At 37.5% G+C, this 17003-nt stretch overlaps 2 pseudogenes; both read right to left on the bottom strand.

Annotated features, from left to right (window-relative positions):
* Positions 1–2334: 2334 nt before the first annotated feature.
* Positions 2335–4355, bottom strand: LOC143629854 (exocyst complex component EXO70I-like; annotated as a pseudogene).
* A 3029-nt stretch (positions 4356–7384) lies between these two features.
* Positions 7385–16770, bottom strand: LOC143629853 (calcium-transporting ATPase 9, plasma membrane-type-like; annotated as a pseudogene).
* Between the last annotated feature and the right edge of the window lie 233 nt (positions 16771–17003).

Below are 17003 nucleotides of genomic sequence, written 5' to 3'. Positions count from 1 at the left end.
CGATAGCGAAACCACTATTCCCTAAGCCCACCAAAGGGGAAACCTCTGTTAAATCCACACACACGTGTTTTCCTCTATCCATCCAAACACCAAAATGTCAGCCGGTCGAAGAGATGATCTTCCCTCCGACGGGTCAGTCAGGAAATTCACAGGTGCTTTTTTCTTAACAGAAATTCCAGCCCTCTAGAATATATCAAAGAGCACATCCCTAACCAGATCGTGTCGGTACTTGAACCCCGGGAGCTCTTTACAGTGCACCGCGTGCTCCCCATATGAGTCTAGACACGCCTTACGATAAACATGACATATCTCATCAACCGGGAAGAGAGGAATCATGAGGCGATACTTAAGAATAGTACGATACTCCACTGGAGACATATGCTGGCCTAACCCATCTATAGGGATAGCCAGAAGAAAATCCTGAGCATGTGGTGCTCGTAGACACTCAAAAATGGCTTTTTGTCTGCTTGTTATGTCAAAGTGTGACTCCATGTCGTGAACAATTTTACTAAAAAGAGCGCTCGCCAATGCATGTTGGGCTTTAGAGGGGGCGGTCTCTTTGGTAGTGAAACTGCTAAAATCGACACTTTGAAACATATCACAAAGACAAGCAAGAGCACAAGAATAATCAGAATCCATCCCACATATACCACTGTCTCACAAAATGTGATCCTGAAGCACCCACGATTGGGCTCTCGAGGCCACAAACGCATAGGAGGAAACCTCTACTGCCGAATACAACCCCAAACCCCCATTCTTAATGGGTAAGGAAGCAAGTCGCCATTGGAGGTCTCCAAAGAAAGGACCTCCACAAACTACAATGTCCTCGATCGCCTCACGCAATCCCTTGTCAAAAAACACCGCTGTCTCCATCATTTGTACAGGTTGGCATGTTCTCAAACCGAAGAAAAGTTTGAGCAGGCCCGGATCCGAGAAAGCAAAAAAAATTTCGGACTGAAGGCGGAAATTTTTTTAGCCCTTAAATAAAAGAAGTATTTGTTGGGTTTAAACAATTTAATTTTGATATAGGCTTTATTGGTTATAATTTAGGTTGTGAAAAAAACTTTTGTATAAAAATAGGATTAAATATGTCTTAAATGAGATTAGAACCCATAACCTTTTGATTGGGAGTAATACCTCTTTGCCACTAGACAAAAATAGGATTAACCTAATGTTTATGTAAATGAGTTTAAACACTAAATATACATATTGTTTTAATAAAAATACATATAAACTAAAAAAAATAAATTTCGGGCCTAGCGGGGTGTCGAGCCTGTGGTCGTCGACCACCCAGCCCCCCTATGGGCCGGCTCTGAATTCGAGTTAGGTTTGATGTTTTTGAAACGAAGAAATATACTAGTTGTGTTCAAGACTTCAAGCTCATTCATTCGCCCTGCAAACCTAAAATCCACTACCCAAAACCCGAAATTCCGGTAGAGTTTTAACCCCTAGTTTTTATTGCCCATGGAGTCGTAAAATGAAATATACGTATCAACTTAGTCAAATGTGTTATTTAGTGGGAAATGATTATCAGTGGTAATTGATCGGTAATAGTAAATATGATCAATATCAACTTAGGCCATTAGTGGAAACTAAGAACTATAGTACTATACCAACTACCATAAGCTGTAAATGTGCACCAATCATCACTGTTGATGTAACCAAATAACCGTCAAAGAGTTTAAATCGCCTAACTTATATACTTTTTCAGTAGTTTTTCATAAAGGATTGTGTTATTGTTATGAAACGTTCATGGCTCGCAATTGTAACCCAAGCATTCAAATTTGAGCTGATTTGGGCTTTATAAATGGGTTGATTTGGCCATTTATGCTAAGCTATAATTCTAAAAGGGTCAAAGATGCACAATTTTAAAGCCTAACGGGTTAGGATGGGCCATATCCATCTTCACTAATTCATAGTCCAGTCCTTCTGAACACCACCACCACGGCGATTCTGCAACAAGACAACTCCGACAACGTGCTACGCCGCCCACCGTTGCCGGTTTCTGTCGACTTGTTTCTACTTCGAAGCCATGGAGAGAAACGATAGCGGATCGATGAATAAACAAATAGTCAATTCCGGTGGTATGCACATTTTTTATTTCGAAAATCAATCGGACATGATTGATTATTAATTCGGTTTAAATCCCGGAGGTGAAATTCGAATATTCGATTGTAATTAGTATAGCCAATTAGTATCTAAGCAAAACATTTTTAGGGTTTCACATAATAATTATGATAAATTACGAGTCACAATTAAGCATATTCCATATTATGTTACTGTATTACACTCTAATATACATGATTATTATGTGAATGTGAGTGAGAGATTAATTTAACAAGAAGCTGCAGCTGTTGGTGAGAACACACTCTTTAACCTATCAATCAACTTGGCATCCTTATCCTTTGGCTGAAGCATCGAAGTCACCATACTCTCAACTCTCTCCGAACTATAGTTTACATGTTTCTTACTGCCGCCTCCCACCAGCCTCTTGTAAGCAGGGACTATCATTCCCGCTATTAGCCGTCCGGTTTTCCATCTCAAACTGTTATCACACAACACCCACCCTGACTGTTTTTTATATTCTTCATCAAACGACTCGGTGAATCCTCTGATGTCGTCATTGTTGCTTGGAATCTTTCCCCAACTCTCTCTCAAATAGCGCTGTGCATAGTATTCTACGCGGTCCTCAAGTCGCTTTAACCAAGATTCTCCCATTAGATCGCCTAGTCTTGTACCCTTTACATGTTTGCTCAAGTACCAACTGGTGTTCATTATGAAAATACAACACAAACCGGTGTCTTCGTATCTCTTGGCCCATGTGTCCAAGTTAACTTCCAGTGATTTTACTATGTTGTGAATCTCAACCGAAACGACTGCCTTATTGCCATTGTACCAGCTGCAGTGGATTTCAAGAACGTGGTCCAGTACAGATTGGTAGTCGTCGTCCAGCAGCTCTTCTGAGTATTCTACTACAAATGGAACCAATCTTGGAACCGACCCGTCTGGAGGTGGATCCGTTAGCCTTTGAAACTGAACTTGGGCTGGGAGCTCGTGGAAAATTTCGGATGCCCCTTTCACAACCTTCTTGATGAGATCCCTTGTCTGAGTTTGAATTTCTGAACATTGTTTCCCGCCAAAGAACTTATTGAAATCCTGTCTCAGATTGTCGAGGGCTGTAAACACGTCCAGCAGCTTGAATAGCTTGATCGCTTCCTTCTTAGCTTTAGTAATCGTGTTTCCGAATTTGATAAAGCGTTGTATTCCTGACTGGAGTGCGATCTTGGAGAAGCAATCTGCTGTTTGTTGACCAAACACCTGGTGACAGAGTGTATACTCCAGTTCCAGCAGATGCTTCACAACAAATTCCAAATGCCTATGTAGCCTTCTATATCTTGCACACTGTCTAATCCTGTTAATGACATCTCCAGGTAATCCAAATCAAGACCTTTTAAACTCGTTTCAACCGTTGTGATACGAACCTTGACGTATATAGACATGCACTGGTCCACCTGGTTTTGGTTCCCACATGCTGAATAGCACGCCATAATAGCTTTAAGGTTCTCAACAACACGAAGAGGCAAAACAGGTTTTGGTAATGGATCACTTTCTTCATCACCGAAGGAGAAAAGCGAGGAAGGAACCTCAATAGGAAAACTGTTTTGGGTTAAAAGATCCTGGAATTCATCTTGGAGAACCCTGAAGGCAACTCCTATAATTCCTTGATCGAGGAGGCAACGCTTCTCAGTGTACTGCAGTTCTTCAAGCAAACGTAGAGTCTTGCAAACGTTGAAGTGGTCGGTGGTGTGTTGGAGATCCTGAAGCCACCTGATTGCTAGTTTGCAAGTGTTGGTGAGGAGGGTGAGTGCCTGTCTGAATCGTTTGATGCGAGAGATATAGATAGTAAGGTGACAAGAGGAATGGGCTGAGTCCGAGAGCGAGGTCCCTAGCTCATTGACTAATTGGTGGACGTTTAAAACGGCTGAAACAGGTGGGAGTGCACGATGAACGTGGTCTCTGATGGCAAGAGTGGCACATTGGGAAGCCATGTTTCTGACAGCGGTTTCCAAAGATGGGAAGGTTCGATTGATACGAGAGAGATTGACAGATGTTTTGTGAATTTCAAAGTCAATCTCTCTTGACTGGTGTAAGGTAGAGCTGAGAAGATCTCTCATATGCTCCATTTCTGTTTAACTCAATGTGATTGATTGAGTGATTGCAGTTAAACTTAAAAGTGGTTTGTTGGGTGTAAATTTCTTCACCAAACATACACCAAATGAAGTTTGTAAGATATTCAAACCAAACCTCACTGCCAATTGCCATGTCTTCACTCCAACTATTTCTATTTGCTTTTACTCAACTTTCTTTTAATTTTATTTATAGTTTTGTTTTCATCTTCATGAGACACGAGCTTAAAAGTTCAATCTATTAACAATATTACTCTACACATTATATTCGTATAACATATATTTCTTCTTTTCTTTTTCTCTATTAGAATATTGCGAAACATAACAACATATGAAAAATTGAAAATGCATAATGAAATAATAAAGTAAAAAGATTCGCTTCTACTTTAATACCATAACTTGAAAAATAAACATAAAGTTATATAATAGTGTGAGAACATGGATAACAAATATCATTCATTTTTAGTTCAATCTTAATTTTTTTTATTATAAATGAAAAATGTATATAAGTAAATTTAACTAAATTATACTTGCATTAACTTTTATTACAAAGGGGATCAAACCTGTGTTGTGACGGGTGGGAACTTTTTCAGTTTCGATGTACTCGCTATTGTAAACGAAAAAGAAAACCCAACAATGTAGTCTTAATATGATCAAAAGGGTATTGAACCGAATTTTCCAATTGTGATATGGTTTGATATATTAGTTTTAATATAATTAAAACTATTTCAATATTTTTATATCAAAAGATAAGTAGTTATACAGATCCACGAATATTAGATTTTATCAAAGAAACATGTATAATAACAAATGACTTATAATATGATAGAAAACCATTTAATATGTATATGAAATAATAACGATTCAATGCAAAAGAATTAATAATGTTTTTATTCGTTGAAACATGTTTCATATCAATTGTAATATAAACCGGGAGGTCAAACCCATCCGTTGTAGCAGCAGAAACTTTTCGGTGTACTGGCTATGACAAACGAAAAAAGAAACCCACAAATACAATCGTAGTATGACCAAAAGGTAATCAAAAGAAAAGAAGCTGAGTGGGTGTTTGTGTTTGGGTGAGCTTTTAGATTTGCTTATTTGCTTTTTAAAAAGCAAAAGTTATTTTTGAAAAGCTCCATTTTGAAGCTTTTGAAGTAGTTTTACCAAATACATTTTGCTTTTCAACAAACAAATAGCAAATAAGCAAGTTTTAGAAGCTCACCTAAGCACCCCCTTAAACAAGTTTTGGTGTTAGGGGGTACGCTATCAAACCTGATATAAAAAAATATTATTTCATTAAATAGGAGAGAGAAGTTTTGTGTTTTTTAGTGTAGCTATAAAGATGGAGATGAGAGACGGGCTTATAATGCTTTAAGGGTGGTGGGGGCGTGAGCATGTAGTGATGTAACTGGTCGCGGGTAGGTAGGGTATCACGGCAACACCGTCGCCGCCACCCCATTTTCTGCTAGCAAAAGCATTCGTTAAACCCATGTTGCACGTGGGGCCATCATGAATACATACACAGTGCCATAAACTCAAAATCCGAAGCCCCAATTTTTGCATCAAATTCATCAATTTTTTCCTTAATCAACCATCACATTCTCACCAAATTCACCCATTCATTTGTGTTGGTACGCATTAAATCAATGGATGAACACGAATTAGTGAAGCGAGGAGCTACAATGTGAGGAGTAAGATATTTTTAGGGTCTTGCTAGAGACACTTCAGATTTGGAGACACCCAACCTATCCGTCAGGGATAGGCCTAAAAGGTCGTTCTTTTTTCTTTTTCTTGTTTCTTTATTTTTTTTGTTTTTGTCTTTTGTTTTATTTTATTTTTTTATTTTGTTTCTTTTTGCTTTTGTATTAGTAATTTTTTTAAATACTTTCTCAATATTTTTCGTTTTCAACAATCGGTTATACTTAATTGGCTCGATTTTAAAATTGCAACGAAACAACATAAATAAAACAATATTTATATATACATATTAAATTCATTACAACGAGTTCGTACAAAAAAAAATAAAAAAAATGCAAAAATCAATCTAAACTGCAGCACCACTCGCACCGTCGTCTCTTATGCGTGTGGTCGGCCTAACCCCAACATCATCATCGTCGTCGTCATCCAACCGTCGTTGTAACATCTTGAATTTTTCGTATTTGTATTCGTTTGCTTACCTGAGTCGGTAATGTAATTCAAATCTTTCTTATTAATATAATTTTGCATTTATGTGTATTTATTTTTGTTTAATTCATTTTATATCCTCGTGTTATTCAAACTCATCAAACAATTCTTAAAAATCCTTAAAATCGCTTAATTTGCCAAAAAAATCACATTTCTAGAAGTCCAGGGATTATAATTGTCAAAAATCAAAGTTTCTGGGAAGCTTGATTTTGTGAATCTCTAAAATAAAACAACTAGAATATGTCTTTGCATCATACCAAAACATATTCCATTGAATTACAAAGATTTAGGAAAAAAAATCAATATAATTTTGTATTATAATAATTTATTTCCATTTTAACGGTTGCTGCTGCCAACAAACAAATTTTTGGAATTTATTATTTAAACCAACTTATAAAAAAAAAAAAAAACCCTAAATCCTACTGATTTCGTAAAATTTCATTAATTGCATATAACCTAAAATACATAAATGCCTTTGTAAAATTTCACATATCAACAAAAATACCATTTAAATTCACGAAGGAAGTCTTGAAACGTACATTGAGGTTCTTTTTGGTGGAGTTATTCTACAACTTTGGTATGCTGATTTTGACTAGTTTTTTAGTAAATGAGCCACATCATCACTTTCAAGTAATTTGATTGGTTTATTGTACCATGTCAGCATCATTACAAAATTCTTTTTCATGTATGCATGTATGTTACCTTTTAGAAGACAACTTGTGTACTTTCTTAGTGATTGAAATGCTAACTTTACAATTGGTTTATTGAATACTGGCTATTGTGTAGCTAGTGCGCCGGCTCAGATGGAGTCGGGTCTTTACACGTGTTATTGTTTGGTTGGTTATACCTTTTATTGTTTTTGGGCCGGCTGAAACCTAGTCGTCTTAGCCGGCCTAGTGGCCTAGCTTCTTTGGATAAAAGTCAACGCCTGTTGTTTGCAATTTTTTGGATCAAAATGCCTATTTTCAGTGATTTTTCGAAACTATTTGATACCCAACACTACTACACCATGACTTGCGTCAGTTAAACCGAAACATATAACACCTCGCAAATAAACGAATACAATCATCGATTTCGAGAAGCAATGCAGCGTTGGTACGGTTTGCTGAAGACCCTGGCCAGGGGAGTCCGAGGAACCGGGATGAGCTTTCCCACCATTGCAAGAGGCCAACTGTAAGATCATAATAACTATTACTACTAAATGACATACAACAAATAGGATGACTATATTCTTGAATTATCATCACGTCATGTTTTATGAATAATGCAACAGAACCAACCTGAAAACCGCGATAACAATGGACACCACCCATAAGTTCCAACCAAGTCTAACTGTTGATGTGAACTTCCCAAGGAATTGAATGATCATCACCTGTTTCATAAAACGAGTTACGGTTTCTGCACTTTGCAGTTCACGAAACAAGCTGTCTAGTTACCTGAAGCAATAAGGTGGTTCCTATTATTCCCATAAAAATCGGGTTTTTAGTCACTCCAGAAAATACATATATTTCTTCTGGTTTCCGAGCATTGAACTCGTTGAATATCTATAATCAAAAGAAGAAGAAAAAAACAGATTTTGAACTAACTGCTAATTGAACAAGGTAAGATATTCATTGATTCATTCATGTTGTTGAAGTTGAATCTAACCTGACACAGGACAAATGTATTGAATATCAAGGTGTGCTTCACAGCATTTCCCCTTTCGTCATTCTTTAATTTGAGAATAGTCGTTCCATGGAAGTTAAGGACAAGGAGGACCGCAACTTGATATAGAGCCTGCCAAATCCATACCGTTTTCGTTATTCTAAATCATATGATCAACGATTCAACGTACGTGACAAGGTGCTTACCTGTATAATTAAGTTCCTCCACATGATATTTGTCACAAGAGGTTCCCTGAAGATAAAAGATAGTTTTTTTAAGAGCAAGGATAAAAAATATATGCAATGTAGATTAGTCTTAACCTTCGGCCAACAGGAGATCTGTGCATAAGATGATCCGTTGGAGGTTCAGTTGCCAAAGCCAGTGCTCCAAGGGTGTCCATGATGAGATTAACCCAAAGAAGCTGCACCATGCATAAACACCACATTTGAGAAAAATAACCCAGCATGAATGTAACAGAAACACTCAGAAAGCATTCTACCGGTATTTGTTAATAAGCTACTGTGTATGCGTATGTGTGTTGAGAGAGAGAGAGAGAGAGAGAGAGAGAGAGAGAGAGAGAAGTGGAGGATATGAAACCTGCACAGTGTTTAGAGGTACTTCTCCAGAGGAGACTGCTGCCACAACATTTATCACAAGTGCTGCAACATTAACGGTAAGCTGGAACTGGATAAACTTCTGAATATTTGCATACACAGACCGACCCCAACGAACAACCTACAATGTTATGATCAGTAAAACAAAGGTTCCATACTTAAAATTATTGCATTTGTCCACTATCTGAAATAACTATTCTTTATTAACTTCCCAAGTTGGGGACAACCTTGATTATTCTTACCAAGCAATCATTCACACATATTAAGTGAAATAGCACAGCAATCGTTTCCTTAATACTATGACTATAATCAAATTGAAATGTTTCCTTAATGATGGCATGCGACATATAGTGCTGTTTTTAGGGAAACCTGCACATACCTTTACGACTGAAGCAAAATTATCATCCAATATGATGATATCCGAGCTTTCTTTTGCAACTTCAGTTCCTTGAATGCCCATGGCAAGACCTATATCAGCCTAGAATACAGCGAGAGATATACATGTATAACTATATAAGCATGTATAATAGGCCAAAACTATAAGCTTAAGCTTCATTCTGTTAATAAAAAAGGAACATGAAGTGAAACCTCATGAAGTGCAGGCGCATCATTTGTTCCATCTCCAGTAACAGCAACAACGTCCCCAAGCTTACGAAGCGTTTGCACAAGCAATAGCTTATGACTAGGGGAAGACCTTCCCATCACCTATACATCCACATATTTAATTAATAGTTACTCAAGCTTCTCAACATATTAAACCGTACCAATATATGTTTGGAAGCATGCTCTCTTTCTTTCTCTGAATACTCATGAAATGTCTTCCCCTCTATAATAATTGGCTCTGTTGCATCTTCACCTGGACTAAGTATTCCACACTCCATGGCAATTACTGTTGCTGTTTGAATATTATCCCCGGTCACCATCCGAACCTATTCATTAACATATGTACCAGATAAGCCGTTGAAATAAATAAATGCATATATTTATTTCGCATATAGTGAAACAGGATTGAACTTTTTGATAAGCTGCTTACTAGTTGAGGATTCACAACAACTGTTACCTAAAATTCTATGCTTCTTTTTGACTACTCTTAACTTACAAGAATGTAAATGTATTTTCATCTTCATTTGAGTGTTCAAATTCACATACCAAGAATAAAAACAGATTTGCCAATAAAATTTCAAGACATATATTCTAAAACAGGAGGGGGGATTAGAACCTTCACACCGGCATCTGTACAGATGTTTACTGCATTTTTTACACCTGGGCGACAAGGATCCTGCACAAGGTAAAATCCAGTAACATTAATCAACTCTACCTATGTTACAACCAAGTGATAATAAGTAGTAGAACATATTTTATATTCACATTAAAGAAAATAAATATAAGGAAGAGGAATTGGATGAAACTGAAGATGTTAAAAGTTCACTGTAATGCACTAATACATACATGACAGTAAGTTCTGTTTTAAGAATATACACAAAAAAGTATCATTAATAAGTATACAGAATATATGTTAAGTGTATGCTTTCTCTTGTTAAAGATTGTACAGTATACTTGAGTACCTTTATGCCCACAATCGCTAGCAGAACAAGATCGTCTTCAGGTAAATTCCAGTTTGCCAGCTGCTGTTCATCCACAGGAACATCATATATATTATAGTTTCTATATGCAATAGCAACACACCGCAAGCTCCTTGCAGCCATTTCTTCAATAGCTCTCTTAAAGTATTCCTGTTTAATTTAAATGCATTAATAATATAATATATACTCCATCTGTCACACTAAAGCGGCTCTCTAATATTTTCTTTTATTAAAAAAGTACCAAAAGAATCCTATACACATGTATGTATGTGTGTCTATATTCGTATATGTGAACCTACTATGCATAACATAAATACACGGATGTAGTTATGAACTGTTGACAAGTAATGACAACATTCCAAGTATTATCTCCATTCACTTTCAAGAATATTATGCAGCTGGTCAACAACTTACTGACCATATCATTATCAGTGGGATGCAAGGAACCATCTGCATCAAGATATTCTTTACATGAAGCCAATACAATTTCAGCTGCTCCCTTCCAATGTATGCGAACTTGAGAACCACCCTGCTATTCATCACAAGTTAAATTTCTTTTCTGAGATGCGTATATATAAAAGCTAAGTAAACAATATCAGAAGCAAACATGAAATATTTCTTGTACGATAACCTCATATAGTGTCAACTTGATGTCACAAAGAAATACATTCTCGTGTTATGGAATACATGTTATAAACTACAAATGTAAATTAGTAAATAGACAATTACCCCTTGTAATGCAACTCCACCTCGCTTCTTTGCAGAGTTAAACGTAGAGACATATAGGATGACAGACTCTGATCTGACAGTATCAAAGTTCATCCCAATCTGCAATTAATGCCATTGACTTCCATCAATATAAATTTCCAACACACATGAAAAAATGTTTAAGCATCATAATTAGGGGACCTTGACACCCCATTGGAGAATAGCCTTTTCTGTTGGAGATCCAGAAACCTCTATATAAGCGCCGTCCTAACAACAAACAAAGCACAGCCAAGTTTTTAGTTGGCCATGGGCCCACCCTACCCTCCATTAGATTTAAGATAAATAGTAGCATCACCTTGGAAGAGAAAACACTTCCTGCTGTGTTCTGTGCAATCCCCTCACTTAATAAAGAGGCAACATTTATATGATATTGTAATCCATCTTCAGGGGGGTCAATTTTCTTTTGCCCAACATAAGCCTCCACAACGGTCATCTATATTTGAATTTCACCCGAACGAGTTGGTGTCCGTGCCACATATACACTAAAACTGGCTAAATAAATAACATAAAACCAAACCTGATTCAGCGTTAATGTTCCAGTTTTATCACTGCAGATTGTAGTTGCAGAGCCCATAGTTTCACAAGCTGAGAGTCTACGGACCTACAGGTTGACAATATTATCTTTAAAACGCTTCTCTAGTTAAAACTGGAAGTCCAACAACAATATGTACCAGGGCCTTATCTGCCATCATCTTCTTCATCGAGTATGCTAACCTGTAGATTAAAAAAGTAACTTTGAATCACAAACATAGGTGTATTGCAGCATTATTAATTTATTATTCTCACGTCAATGTTACAGCCAATGGAAGCCCTTCAGGAACTGCAACGACCACAATCGTGACCTGAAAACTTCATGCATTAGTCAATGAAAGAAAAGGATGGAGGCAACAGAGATGGATTCATCACAAGCTTACTGCAGCAGTGAAAATCTTTATGACATCATTGATTGCTTCACTAGCACTCGTTTTTCCACGGACAAATTGGACATTCCATCAGGGTTTTTGGAGCCACCAGTGAAGAACCTAAAACAAGTTGCAGTAATTATAAAATAAGTGGATCGCAAAAATTGAAACTGCAGGTGTAACAGAACAGCTTTTACCTAGCCAAAAGGACAGTCAGCACTAGTAAGGCAACTGAGAGCCCAACTATGCCTATAAATGTGGCAACGCCATTCAAGCGCACCTATCACCATCATGAGTGATAAAATATAATATGAATACAGAATAGAGGCTGAATGAAGAGAGACCAAATATATGCAACCTGCAAGGGGGTTTCTTCACCAGTATCTTCTGATATGCTTGCCATCAACAATCCCCATTCGGTATTTATTCCCACACTAGTCACCTGATGATGGAACAAGAAAGCTAATGCAAGCAGTGCAGAAACAATTTCTTTTACTTCGATCAGTATTCCCCACAGATATTTATCACAGATGTAAAGTTGTGTTTAGCAAAAGTAACCGGATTCATATTAGCCTAAGTTTGTGATGTTGATTAGCATTAATTTATAGTCCAAGGACGGATTAACACTGAATGCGGATGGCTGAAACTCCTTGTGATAATTTGTAAAAGATTACAGATATTTAAACTATAAAGTATGATATGATCAATAGCAGGTTAGTTACCAGCATAGTTCCAGCACCATCTGCTACCTTGCAACCAGACATCAGAAAAGGTGCTTTTTGATCCTTGTGCACCTAAAAGTCTTATGGTATTTAAGAAAAAAGCTCAACAAACTAATTTTCATTTAGAAATGAGATCTGACCAGCTTACAATCTTGCTTTCCCCGGTCATGCTAGATTCATCGATGGCGAGAGAGTGACCCTTTATAAGGAGACCATCAGCAGGGACCTGCAGCATACCAGCAACAGAAAGATTGTAACTCACCAATAAATTAGACTATTAGAATCATATAACAAGTATTTGTGAGTTTAACCTTTACCTGATCACCTATATTAAGAGGTATTACATCACCACAACGACGTCATATATGGAAACTTTCTCTCTTCTCCCACCTCGAGTTATCTGATTGAATCATGAAAGAACGCTTAGCAGAAAGAATACAGCTAATTGTAGAATATCTTAGCACACATGCAAACCTCTATCTGAATATTCCACTTTTCTGCATTTAGGTTCTGAAACTGCAGGGACTGTCTATAATCACTGGTTGCTATACACAACACCATTTGTAAAGACAATACACATATATGTTATGAGAGTCAGCATACTAACAAGTACATTGATTCTATATATCATATACCAACCGCCTCACCAGTCACAAAAATAACCAGAAGAACAGCAAACGTAATGCTTCCTCCGTCATACCATCCCTCTTCAAAACCCTACACGTACAAGGAAATTAACACAATCCTTCAAACAAAAAGTCTTTGTAAATCAGAATTGTCTAAAAGTTCAAACTTGCCTCTGTCTTAATTCCTAGCACAAGTGAAACTGCAGCAGCTACTATTAATATAATAAGGGTTAAAACTTTCAAAGCTTCCCAGATGAACCTCTGCAAGTAAGATTACCGTCATCAACTGCAGCTGCAAGTAATATTAATAATTACCATAGGTTGAAGTGAAGATACCAAGAAGCTTCGTCCTTCTTTGACAGGATAGGTATTGGGTCCAAAGGCAATTCTGCGGTCTGACAATTCACTGTTGTCTCCTGGTACTCCCCTGTCTAGATCGGTTCTCAACATCTCAGATAACCCCTTTGAAGAGGTATGTACCCGCCTCAACATCGAGCGAGGCGGGTCAACCCACAAGATATAGACAAGAGGCTTGAAATCAAGATATTATGAAGGCACAAAGCCAAAACCTATGCGCATGGCGCATATCACATATGCTCACGCATATCACATATGCTCATGCATCACATATGCTCACGCATCACATATGCTCACGCGTATCACATGCTCGCGCACCATATATGCTCACGCATATCACATCTGCGCGTGGCGCATCTGCGCGTGGCGCATATCGCATGCTCACGCATCATATATGCTCACGCATATCACATCTGCGCGTGGCGCATATTACATATGATTGCGCATATCACATTTGCGCATGAAACATCTGCGCGTGAGAATAAAGAGAAGACTTCGCGCATCCTCAGGATAGGCGCATATCACACGTGCACATAATCAACCTCGTCCTTATCCAAATCAGGATAAGAACAACCTTGATTGTGCTCGTCAGCAACCTTCCAGAAGGTATCCTTTAAGGAATAAGAATATGCTGATGTTGACAGCTGCCAATGAAAGGTGGACAACTCAGCAAAACCCATGTGCTACCACGTGATTGCACATGGGTCAGGTAAAATACCTGGGTCAGAGAATAATCAATAAAAAAGCACCAGGTGTCCTAAGGACACGTGGCGCAAAGCAATAGGAGGAGGCCAAAAAGGCCCTAATTGGGTCTGAGCCCAATCATTGGAAACCCTAGCACTATAAATACCACACCACCTCCACAAGGAGAGGTAAGCAAGAGTAAGCAACAACAAGCAAGAAAATACATTCCAATTCCTTACTCACTCTCAGATTATTATTATCTTCTCCTACAATCTCTTATTCTCACACCGGAGGGTTACCCCAAAGAGGACCCCTCTGTCCCTTTCTGAGGGGTAAGTTCACGGTGCTGCTCGTTTTGTAGGTGGAAGAACTCATACTCCGGAGAACCATCGGTGAAATAGCATACTCATACCCGAGGAAAGTTGATCGTCTACCAGTGAGCCGATCCACGTTTCTTCACCCTTGACCTAAAAATGCATGCATAAGCTATAGATATAAGAATATCAAGGGCAAAAAGAACATGTTTAGTAAATAACTTGCCCCGCCACATTGAAGAAGAGCCGTTATATTATGATCCCTGGTCATTGAAACAAGTTCATCAAGTGCAATTCCATAGCCACCACTTGCAGATGGAGTAGGGACCGTAGTGTCTAACACTATAATATATATATATATATATATATATATATATATATATATATATATGGAAAAAATAATTATACACATATATGCATATGTAGGTGTAAGTGAGACAAAGGGAAATTAAGGGAAGTTAACTACCAAGTGCTCGTTGGCCGGCCAATTTAAATAGCAATGCAGCCTGACAGATAAGGTGATGAGATAGATGCTAAATGTACAAAGGTGTTGGATATATATAAGAGAACCATATATGTATATTACCCTAATGGCTTGAGCATGAGCTCTGATCATCCCTCTCCTTTTTTCTTGATCTTCATTCTTTCTCAAGTCCAATGTGTATCGAAAGCGGCGTGAAGCATTAAGGACGAGGGCGGCTTGCTGAGATGGACATACATACATACATACATACATACATACATACAATCAATAAGTATCTTAGAAATCAGTCAGACAAATATTATTTCTTTGTGATGATCATTCTCATTTTCTTAACACTGCATGCAGATGCATGTGAATGAATAAAGAAGTGAAATTACCCTCCATCGCCTGAGTGTCTCAGTGGATGCATTTTTAGTAGTGACAATGTCAAAAGGATCGTCATTAAAAGTGTCTTCAACGACACAGGTTTCGATGTCGGCCCGAGGAAGAGGAGAAGAAGAGGAGCTGCTTCCAGTTCTAGCCACTGATAATTATTTAATGAATTCAAAACACAAGACAATACAGTGTTGTTGCTGAGAGTGATCTGATCTGATCTCATCTCAACTCATCTGACTGATATTATGGAAGGAAGTAGAGGACAACCGTCATCTTAGCGGCTTTTTTCTTTTTTTTTCTTTTTCTTTTTGTTTTTAATTTAATGAATAATTAATTAATAAGTAATTTTGGTGTACGGACGAATCCACTGCCCAACACAACCACACTGCATCCTACAAACACGCTTTGCTAATTGCTTCCTTCAACACGACGAGGTGTTTTGACTGTTTTATTATATTTATATATTCTCTTCTATTTTATTTTATCTATATAAAAAAAAAGACAAAGTAATGCCAAAAATATTAAAGTATTGCGAGTCAAATAAACAAATTATACATATGTTTCTCTAAGACTAAGGGTTGTGGAAGGTGGGTAAGTAATAAAAGAAATATGTTATGTGGCAGGGGGTATTAACTAACCAACTCAAAAACAAATGTTATGGAGGGTTAGTTAATCAAGATATTAAGTAATAATAATAATAATAATAATAATAGTAATAATAATAATTGACCGAAATGGAGTTGTTATGGTTTTTAAGGTTGAATGATGGTGAGGTGGCATGGAATGACACCACAACACTTAGTCCAACAATGACATACGTTTGTTATTCATTATCATCACAAATGTTGAAGTTTATGCTCAATGACAGCAGAACACACCCAAACACATCTTACATCTTACTTGGGGATTCATAAGACATAAGTCCATAACGTTTGGATAATCTAAAAGTCATGAATGACAATTTTAAATTGAAATGATTTAATGGTTCATCCGAATTTCCAATACAATAAAACTTAGAAATCTAGCTAACAAAAAAATGTAGTGTTTGTGTGAATTTCACACATGAAATTCCAAAGTTGACCCAACCAAACGTATCCAAAATATCCGGAACCGAAATGTAACCAGGATCAAATCGTAGCCGGTTTCCAAGTGCCGGACCGTAGAACATATCTTACAGAAACGGTATTGGCATCGAACCCATAACCGGATGTCTGCATGTAACTGGTGCGCATGTGCCAGATCCGTAACCGGCACAGGACGCATAACCCCACCGCCAGAGTGTATTCTACCATACAACGTATCGGTGCTAGAAAGAAGTGTCGACATTTCATTTACTTCGGATGAAGGAACTTGATGGAAATTAAATAATTTCTATTCAATTCATTTTCCACCAAACACATTAAAACTTCAATTTATACAGTTACCAGGTGAAAGTAACAAATAATGAATCAAACATAACCCATTTGATATTACATCATAAACTGAGGAAGGGGCTTGCAGATGATACCCTTTGGTTGTTAAGGAAGAGCTAGCGCCTAGATAGAGTAAAAACGGGGGGG

This window comes from Bidens hawaiensis, unplaced genomic scaffold, assembly GCF_021521415.1.
Source record: "Bidens hawaiensis isolate Kalapana, Puna unplaced genomic scaffold, B.hawaiensis_p1.1 tig00005481_1, whole genome shotgun sequence".
Lineage (NCBI taxonomy): Eukaryota > Viridiplantae > Streptophyta > Magnoliopsida > Asterales > Asteraceae > Bidens > Bidens hawaiensis.
Note: the sequence above shows the minus strand (reverse complement) of the source record. Positions and strands in the feature narration are given on the sequence as shown.